The sequence below is a fragment of the Trachypithecus francoisi genome, unplaced genomic scaffold (assembly GCF_009764315.1).
Source record: "Trachypithecus francoisi isolate TF-2019V2 unplaced genomic scaffold, Tfra_2.0 Lachesis_group17, whole genome shotgun sequence".
NCBI classification, from domain to species: Eukaryota; Metazoa; Chordata; class Mammalia; order Primates; family Cercopithecidae; genus Trachypithecus; species Trachypithecus francoisi.
In genome coordinates, this window is record NW_022681462.1 from 79,836,336 (window position 1) to 79,845,410 (window position 9,075).

Consider the following 9,075-nt stretch of genomic DNA (forward strand, 5'->3'; position numbering starts at 1 on the left):
TGATGCCTCAGCAATGAAATGTTTCCTAGCCACTCAAAATAAAATAGCAATAGAGCCCACATTCCCTATCTTGCTCTGTTTTTCTTCTTAACACTTACTGCCTTCAATTAAACAATTGTTGAATGAATGAATGAATGAATGAATGATACTTTTATCTATAATGTAAGATTGAAAGTTCAGATAACGGGCTATGAGAGTTCAAAGGAAAGAAACCATTATGTACTAAGCATCCTCCACATTCTAGCCCTGTTGATTATGTCACATTATTTAATCTTCATTACCATTCTGTTAGGTAGTTTACTGCCATCACTTTACAGAGAGATGTTGAGGCCCAAGAAGGTTGTGTTTTACCAAGGTCACGTGAACAGTAAACAATGGCAGCACAATTCAAACCTATGTTTTTATGATCTCATTACATATTCACTGCATCACACAGGTCCCAAGACTTCATCTGACTCAGGTGAGGGGAGAGGGAGGGAGTATCTGGGAAAGCTTTCTGGAGGAGGTAGCATTTTAGTTCCCAAGGCAATAAGATCTAAGCAGGAGGATAAGATATAGGCACTGCTCCAGATAACAAGGGTTGGGATGGAGCATGCAATTGCTAAAAGAAGAGAGACATACCAAGATATACACAGTAAGAGGTGAGGAAATAGTAAGAACAACCTTTGCTACTTCACAATGCTGCCAGAACTTCCCAATAATCAGAACGATCCGCTAATGGAGCCAATGACCTAGGTGGGCAATTATAACAATGCTAATAATCCCTTATCTGTTCAGAACACTTCAGGGTTTAAAAGTACTTTCCTGCATATTACCTCATTGATCCTCACGGCGGGTCTGGGAGACAGGACGGGGCAAGTGCTGCTTCCCCAATTCGACGTGTGAGGCAGCTACACTTCAGCGCCCAGGTGCCAACACAGGTCTTCCCACTTGAGATTCAAAGCTCTCCAGGTAGCGAGATCTCCATCTGTGAAGGAGTCAGACGGTTGTAGAGAGGGTCATGTGAGCAGTGGTAAAATGACGGCATAGGCTTGCTGCACTTCATGATCCTGGTTCAGTCTTTTTAATTTTTTTTTGTTTTTTTTTTTTTTTTGAGGCAGGGTCTCAATTTGTGACCCAGGCTGTAGTACAGTGGCATGATCTTAGTTTACAAGGCATAAGATATAGGCAGGAGGAGCTCCCTGCAGCCTTGACCTCCCAGGTTCAAGTAATCCTCATGCCTCAACCCCCAAGTAGCTGGGACCACAGGCGTACTCCACCACACCTGGCTAATTTCTTTTTATTTTTTTCTTTTTCTTTTTCTTTTTATTTTTTTGAGATGGAGTCTCACTCTTTCACCCAGGCTGGAGTGCAGTGGAGCAATCTCTGCTTGCTCACTGCAACCTCCACCCGCCAGGTTCAACAATTCTCCTGCCTCAGCCTCCCAAGTAGCTGAAATTACAGGCATGTGCCACCACGCCTAACTAATTTTTGTATTTTTAGTAGAGACGGGGTTTCACCATGTTGGCCAGGCTGGTCTCGAACTCCTGACCTCAGGTGATCCACCCGCCTTAGCCTCCTAAAGTGCTAGGATTACAGGCATGAGCCACCCTGCCCTGGCCTAAAATTTTTTTTATTGTAGTAAAATATATGAGAAAGAAGAGAGCTTTTTATCTGCGAGCTCTTCAGTTATCAGGCCCAGAGAGGCTTTGCAAAGTAACATCACATTCCATTTCAAGGCATCTGTGAGACTGCTGAACAGGTAGCAAAGTTCACCCTCACGAGCTGAAAAACATTATGGACAAGAAGCTATCACTGAAATTAAACAGTGGCAGACATGTCCAAGGAATACTGCGAGGATTTATCCCTTTATGAATCTTGTGATAGATGAATGTGTGGAGATGGCAACTAGCGAGCAACAGAACAATACTGGAATGGTGGTAACATCATGTTAGAAGCCTTGGAACAAGTATAAATAGTGGCTTGTTCAACAAGACGTTCACATCCCCTCTCCAAAGGGCCCGTTTAACTATGATGTAAAAATTAGGTCATGAACATTTTCATATTAGACTTTTTGTTAAATAAACTTTTGTAATAGTCAAAAAAATCAGAAAAGTGACAGCATGCCACATCTCATCCTCTCCACCATCTTGGGCTAAATAATTACGTCTTACAGCCCCTTGCTATGTGGGCTTTAAGACTAACTGACACCAAGTAGCTACAAAATATCACACACTCTGGACGCCATAACTCTTACCCTGTAGTTCAACAATGTATAGCCAATTACTAATCAATGTTATTTCCTTTAAACCAATGAGAATTTCTGACAAACAACTTTGTATCAGCCCACTCACTACCCTCTTTTGCCTTTTTAACTAAAATTTTTAAGTAATTAAAAAAGTTTTTTAAGAGACAAGGTATTGCTATGTCACCCAGGCTAGACTCAAACTCCTGGGCTCAAGCTGCTTCAGCCTCCTGAGCACCCGCCCCCTTTAACTTTTAAAAACCTGCTTGTGGTCAGGTGCAGTGGTTCACCCCTGTAATCCCAGCACTTTAGAAAGCTAAGGCAGGTGGATCACCTGAAGTCAGGAGTTCAAGACCAGCCTGGTCAACACAATGAAACCCCATCTCTACTAAAAACACAAAAATTAGCTGGGTGTGGTGGCACACACCTGTAGTCCCAGCTACTCGGGAGGCTGAGGCAGGAGAATCACTTGAACCCAGGAGGCAGGGGTTGCAGTGAACTGAAATCGTGCCACTGTACTCCAGCCTGGGCAACAGAGCGAGATGCTGCCTCAAAAAACAAAAAAAACAAAAAACCCAAAATAACCTGCTTGTAACAGAGGCCAAACAGAGCACTCCCAAGGCAACCTGGAGATGGGTCCTGAGCTGTAGTCCTTAACCTTGGCCCAATAAACTCTTTATATTAATTTTGCCTCCATTTCTTTCTTTAAATTGACATAATCATAACATAAAATTTACCATTTTAACCATTTTTAAGTGTACAGTTCAGTGGTGTTAACTACAGCACAACGTTGTGCAACCAACACCATCATCCATTTCCAGAACTCTTTTTTTTTTTTTTAACTTTTATTTTAATTACAGGTACATGTGCAGGTTTGTTACTTAGATCAACATATGTCACGGGGGATTGTACAGATTATGTTATCAACCAAGTATTAAGCCTAGTACCCATTCGTTATTTTTCCTGATCCTCTCCCTCCTCCCACCCTCCACCCTCTGAGAGGTCCCAGTGTGTGTTGTTCCCCTCTCTGTGTCCATGTGTTCTCATTATTTAGCTCCCACTTATACGTGAGAACACGTGGTATTTGGTTTTCTGTTCCTGCCTCAGTTTGCTTAGGACAATGATCTCTGCCTCTATCCAAGTTGCTGCAAAGGCAGAACTCGTTTTATCATCCCAAACTGAAACCTGCCCCTGTTGGACACTGATTCCCCACTTCTCCCTCCCTCAGGCTCCTAGCAATCACCATTCTACTTCCTGTCTCTACGAATTTGACTACTCATGTCAGTAGAATTCGCCATTTTGTGACTGGCTTATTTTACTTAACAGATGTCCTCAAGGCTCATCCATGCTATAGCAGGTGCCAGAATTTCCTTACTTCTTCAGGTTGAATCATCGCCATTGTATGGCTAGAACACATTTTGTTTACCCATCCCTCTGTTGCTAGGGTTCAATCCCGATGACAAAAGGCAGCAGGCTCCTTCACCAGAAATGCCTTTCCCTTTAGGCTGCCAGCCCACAGGGCAAAACATACCAGCATCCTTTCTCCTCACCCCACGATGCTCTCTCCAGGCAAATGGAACCTTTGCGCCGGGAGCCACCTACCTGAGATCAGATTCTATGATGAGGAGCAGATTTCCTGGAACTTTCCAGTCTTTCAGGAGACAATACTGAGTGAGGGCTAGGAGAGCAAATGGCGAAATGCCCCAGGTCTTACCCCTTACAAAACCAAGAAATGCAAGTGAGCTGCCCACCTGCCCACCTGCAAGGGAGCGCGAGGGAGAAGAGGCCTGGGGGGAGCTGCCCCCATTTCCATCTTGGTACTGCTCACAATGCCCCAATAACCCTATGCCCCTTCGCAGTCATGACCTGTTTAAAGCAGAACAGGGTGGTGTGGCCGCCTGTTGGGCACCGGAGGTGGCACAGCCTCAGGGCCCAGAATGGCCTTGCCTTTCCCAGCCTGGAGAGCACAGCACCCCAGCAACAGCATGGCCGTGCCCCACCCCATCTCTGGGAGATGAAAGGGCTTGCAGGCTGAAACCACTGCAGGAAAGCTAGGAAAAAGCGAAATATCAAACAAACAAAACAAGAAAGCAGCCTGTATTAGTCCGTTTTCGCGCTGCTGATAAAGACATACCCGAGACCGTGCAATTTACAGAAGAAAGAGGCTGATTGGACTCACAGTGCGGCATGGCTGGGGAGGCCTCACAATCATGCGGAAGGCGAAAGGTACTACTTACACGGCGGCAGCAGGAGAAAAATGAGGCAGAAGCGAAAGCAGAAACTCCTTATTAAAAAAAAAAAACAAAACATCAGATCTCATGAGACTTACTCACTACCATGAGAAAAGTATGAGAGAAAGCGCGCCCGTGATTCAGTGATCTCCCACCGGATCCCTCCCACAACAGGCAGGAATTACACGAGTATCATTGAAGATGAGATTTGGGTGGGGACACAGAGCCAAACCATATCAAGCCCCTACATCCAGAAAATGCAAATTTCATTAAAAGCTAAAAACAAATGTGCTGCCAAGCCATGAAAAGCCATGGAGAAAACTTAAATGTATATTACTAAGTGGAAAAGCCGGTGTGAAAAGGGTACATACTGTATAATTCCAACTATATGACACTCTGGGAAAGGCAAGACTATGGAGACAGCAAAAAGACCAGTGGGCGCCAGGGGATGGGGGGAGGGAGGGATGAACAAGTGGAGCACAGAGGATTTTTAGGGCCGTGAAACGACTCTAAGATGCTATGACAGTGGATAAAGTCATCATAATTTGGTTAGAACGCATGGGACATACAACACCAAGAGTGAACCCCAATGTAAATATAGACTTTGGGTGATGATGCATCCATGTGGGTTCTCGATTTAATGAATGTACTACATATGTGCGGGCAGGGATATATGGGGACTCTCTATACTTTGTGCTCAAATTTGCTATGAACCTAAAACAAATTTGCTATGAAAACAAAACAAAAGGATCCCCAGATGCCCTGAGCTCTGTTTTACAAGGAGGGCCACCTGGCTCCTCAGGCCACAGCTCAGAAAGCCCTGCTCTCCCTGGGAGGACTCACAGCCCCATTTTCTCCTTTGCCTTTTAAGTGAGCTGTAAGGAATCCTTTGAGTCTCTTATCTGGGTCACCATTTAGGATAACTTCCACCGGGAGTGTCCTCTGCTTGGTTCCTTGGCCTCAGTGTCACCTCCACAGGAGGCCTTCCCCGACTACCCCATCCCTAAGTCGCTCTCCCTCCCATTATCTTGTATGATTTTCTGCCTAGTACTCATCATGTCTGAAATGAGCTCACCTGTTTACATATTTCTTTTAAGTCACCCCTTTAGAGAATGCAAGCTCCACTAACGCACTGACCGTGCCCTAGTGCCCAAAGCAGTGGGTGGCACAAAATAGGAGCTCAGCAAATATTTGTTGACTGAATAAGTTATTTTGTTACTGACAGCAGCATAACCTAGGGCAAGGTGGTTAAACTTTTCTGGGCCCCAATGTCCTCATCTGTAAAATGGTCAACTAGTCTTAATGATCGTGCTCCCTTTTCACAACGATGCTCTGAGTGTTGTCTCAAAGTGACCTTGTTTTCCCATGAAAGGACTTCTACAGTGAAACAGGAGAGGTCCCTGATCCCCCTCACAGGATGTGCCGCTTGCCTGTTGGGTCACCTCTGCTGCTCAAACCCCTCTCGGGAAGGGGAGCATGCAGACGGGCAGGTGCAGAGGCCAGGGCAAGGCTTTTGGGCTCCGGTCCTACTGTAGTGTCTAGGGGTGGGTGCCTGCAACCTCAGTGCTACAAAGCTCTTTCAGCTTTGCTGTCCGCAGACAGTGTGTGTTAACCAGCTCAATGGACCCTCTGCCTTTTTGCAAGGGCAGAGGGCCAGTGTGACAGCGTTCTGTATCGAAAGCTCTTGTCCAGCGTCCCGGAAAACATGGGTCACACATAGACTTGAAGGATGAATGCGAGGTTTTATTGAATGGTGGAGGTAGCTTTCAGTGGGATGGATGAGGAGCCAGAAGAGGGGTATGGAGTGGGAAGGTGATCTTCCCCTGGAGTCAGGCACCCAGGAGTCAGACTCCTCTCCGACCGTCCCCAGTCAAACTCCTCTCTGCGGTCAGATGTTCCTCCTCCTCTCTCTCTATTACATCATTCCAACGTCCTCACCGTCCGTCTGCTGGTCTGCTAGCTTGCTCGTCTGTTTCAGAAGCCTGGGGTTCAGAATTTATATGGCTGCAGGATAGGGGACGCGGCAGGCCAAAAGGCAACTTTTTCTGCTCGAAAACAGGAATGCCTGTCCTCATTTAGGGCCTGTCCCCATCTTCAGGCTTGAGGGTGGGGCCTTTGCCAGGGAACCACCCTCTTCTACACAGTATTTCCCTGTCTCCTGTCCGTATCACCAAGCAATCTGGATGAGTGCAGAGTACTTATGAAGAGGGTTCCTAGCAGCTTAGGATGTTGCTTAACCTTGCGGAGTTGAGTTTGCAGATGCCAGAGAGAGGTTGGAATGTGTGCTAAGTAGATTGGGGTATGTGAAAGCCTCTCCCCTAGAAGGTCAGCCCTAAGGAGGCAGGGATCTTGTGTTTTATTGATTTTTATGGCCCAAGAGTCTAGAACAGTGCCTGGCACCAAGGAGGCTCAACGAATAGTTATGAAATGAGCACAGGAGGAATGCCAGGCACGTCATTAGCACTCAGAACATGAGCTTCCGTTCTTGGGTAAGTGTCGCGTGGTATGAAAACAGCAATAATAATGCCTTCCATTAGTGGAGCCCTATGTAAGGTGTTTGCACACACATCATCTCATTTGATCCTCATGACAACCCCATGAGATAAGTACCATTAAGTGTTATTATCCCCAATTTACAGATGAGATAACTGAGGCTCAAAGAGTTCAACTTACCTGAGGCCACATAGCTGGTAAATGGCAGAGCCTGATCTTGAACCCACGATTTTCCCGCCCTAGACCCAATGCTCCTGTCTGTCTGTGTGTTGCTGGTCATGCAAAGCTCTGTGTGTGAGCAGCAGCTGGAAGCCTCACGTGACAGCCAAGGCCCTGAGGAGAGCCACCGTGGAGCAGGCAGAAGAGCTACTGGTGACTGAGCCCAGGCCTGCCGCGCACACGGAGGCTGCCAGAGCTCTGGGCAGCAGGGGCTGGGTGAGGAGCAGGAAAGGCGGGCGAGCTGGGCGAGGCCCCTGTCAGCTCCAACAGTGGCCAAGTGCCCCTCTGGGGGAGCTCCTGGAGAGACCGCAGGGCCTCACGTAGGCACTGCCACCCTCAGGCCCAGACATGCATGGCTCCAAGCAGGCCCTTCACAGGGCACTGATGATGCCAAGGATGTGGGCAAACTGGTTTGAAGAACACAAAAACCAACTCAGGGTTTTCTCCCTTTCCTGAACAAGGCACCAGACCTGGCTTGTTACCCCATGCCAAAGAGAAGTCTTCAAAGTGGTGTTTGCTTAGCCCCCACATCCCCCTGACTTTGCCAAAGTCCCTTATGTCTCCCTGAATCATATCTATATGCATGCACATACACGCGTGCACACACACACACGCATACACAGTGCCCTGGCCACCCCAGGCTCCTTCCCCTGGGAGCCCCTGAGCTGAGCCCTGGCCGGCCTCTGCGAAGGAAGCAATCCTTTGCACCCATCCTGCAGGCTCTCCTCTTGCTGTCTGGTCCGAAGGCACCTTCCCTCTTCTACACTCCAGAGCCTGCCCCCAGCCCTCCACCCTGGTTCTAGCCACGGGGGTTTTCCACTAGATTTATCTGTACAGGTGACTGTTTCCTGTGTAGCCGCCAGCTCCCTGAGGGTGGGGCTCAGGTCCCTGTGCTGGGCCCCACCTGGTCTAGGGGTCACAACCTCTGGCCACCCTGCATCAGGCCCTGTCAGGGAGCCCTGGGGAGTCAGTAGTTTAGCAAACCTGTCTGGGGCCTTCCACCCAGAAGCCACTAGAGCAGTCACAAGGAAATGGAGGCTGAAGGGGGTTGAGGCCAGGACAGGCGACGGTCCATACACTTGCCGCGTTAGTCATCAAGGGCGCCCAGCAGGGCAGAGGTCATCCCTAAAGCTGTGGCAAAGGGGACGGGTGGGGAGAAGGAGACTCATCACATGCTGGGGAAAAGGCATCGTGTCAAAACATCTTCTTGCTGGAAAGGCAGTTTTCCTTCCAAACTCCCCAGCAAGACCCGAAATGGTAAGCAGAGGGATGTCTTGATTAATCTCAGGCTGACGTTTTGCATTTGCTCTTGCAGCCAACACACTGAGCCACCCAACTACCCTCCTGCTCCGTGCCAGACTCTGAACGTGGAGTCCTCATTCCTGCCTCAGCAGCACTGGACGGAGCTGCTCTGTCCTTCCGCATGGAAATGAGCCCCCAGCGCAGGACCAAACAGACCATCGCTTCTACCTAGTGGAGCTAATAGCTGTTTATTGACCACATAGTCACTGGTTCTCTGCTCTCCCAGCCCCTTGCTAAGCATGTCACATGCATTATCTCATTTACAAATGGAGTGGTTCCCAGAGATGGTTCTGGGGGCCACAGTGGAGTGGGGAGGGGGCACTTCTGACCTGAGTGGGATGAAAAGACAGCTGGACCAGGCTCTTTTTGTGTCTGCTGTCCAGCATCATTGTCAACAGAGTCCCCCTCATGCTTAGAAATGGCCCGATTTGGAAGGTCAATTCTAGGTTCAGAGATTGGCCCTGGGCCAGGCTCAGGGAGCTGTGCATTAAGGCACCCTGTACCTGAGAGGGGCAGACACTAGAGGGCGCCAGGGAGCTGTGCTTGGAGGCCCAGGCTCAGGGATGTATGTCAGCTTGGCCCAGGCTCAGGGTTGTCAGCTGGGCT

General features: G+C 48.4%; 1 pseudogene; it reads left to right on the top strand.

The window, feature by feature from the left end:
* Window positions 1–1,749: 1,749 nt before the first annotated feature.
* On the top strand, window positions 1,750–2,286 carry LOC117063015 (annotated as a pseudogene).
* Window positions 2,287–9,075: the final 6,789 nt, after the last annotated feature.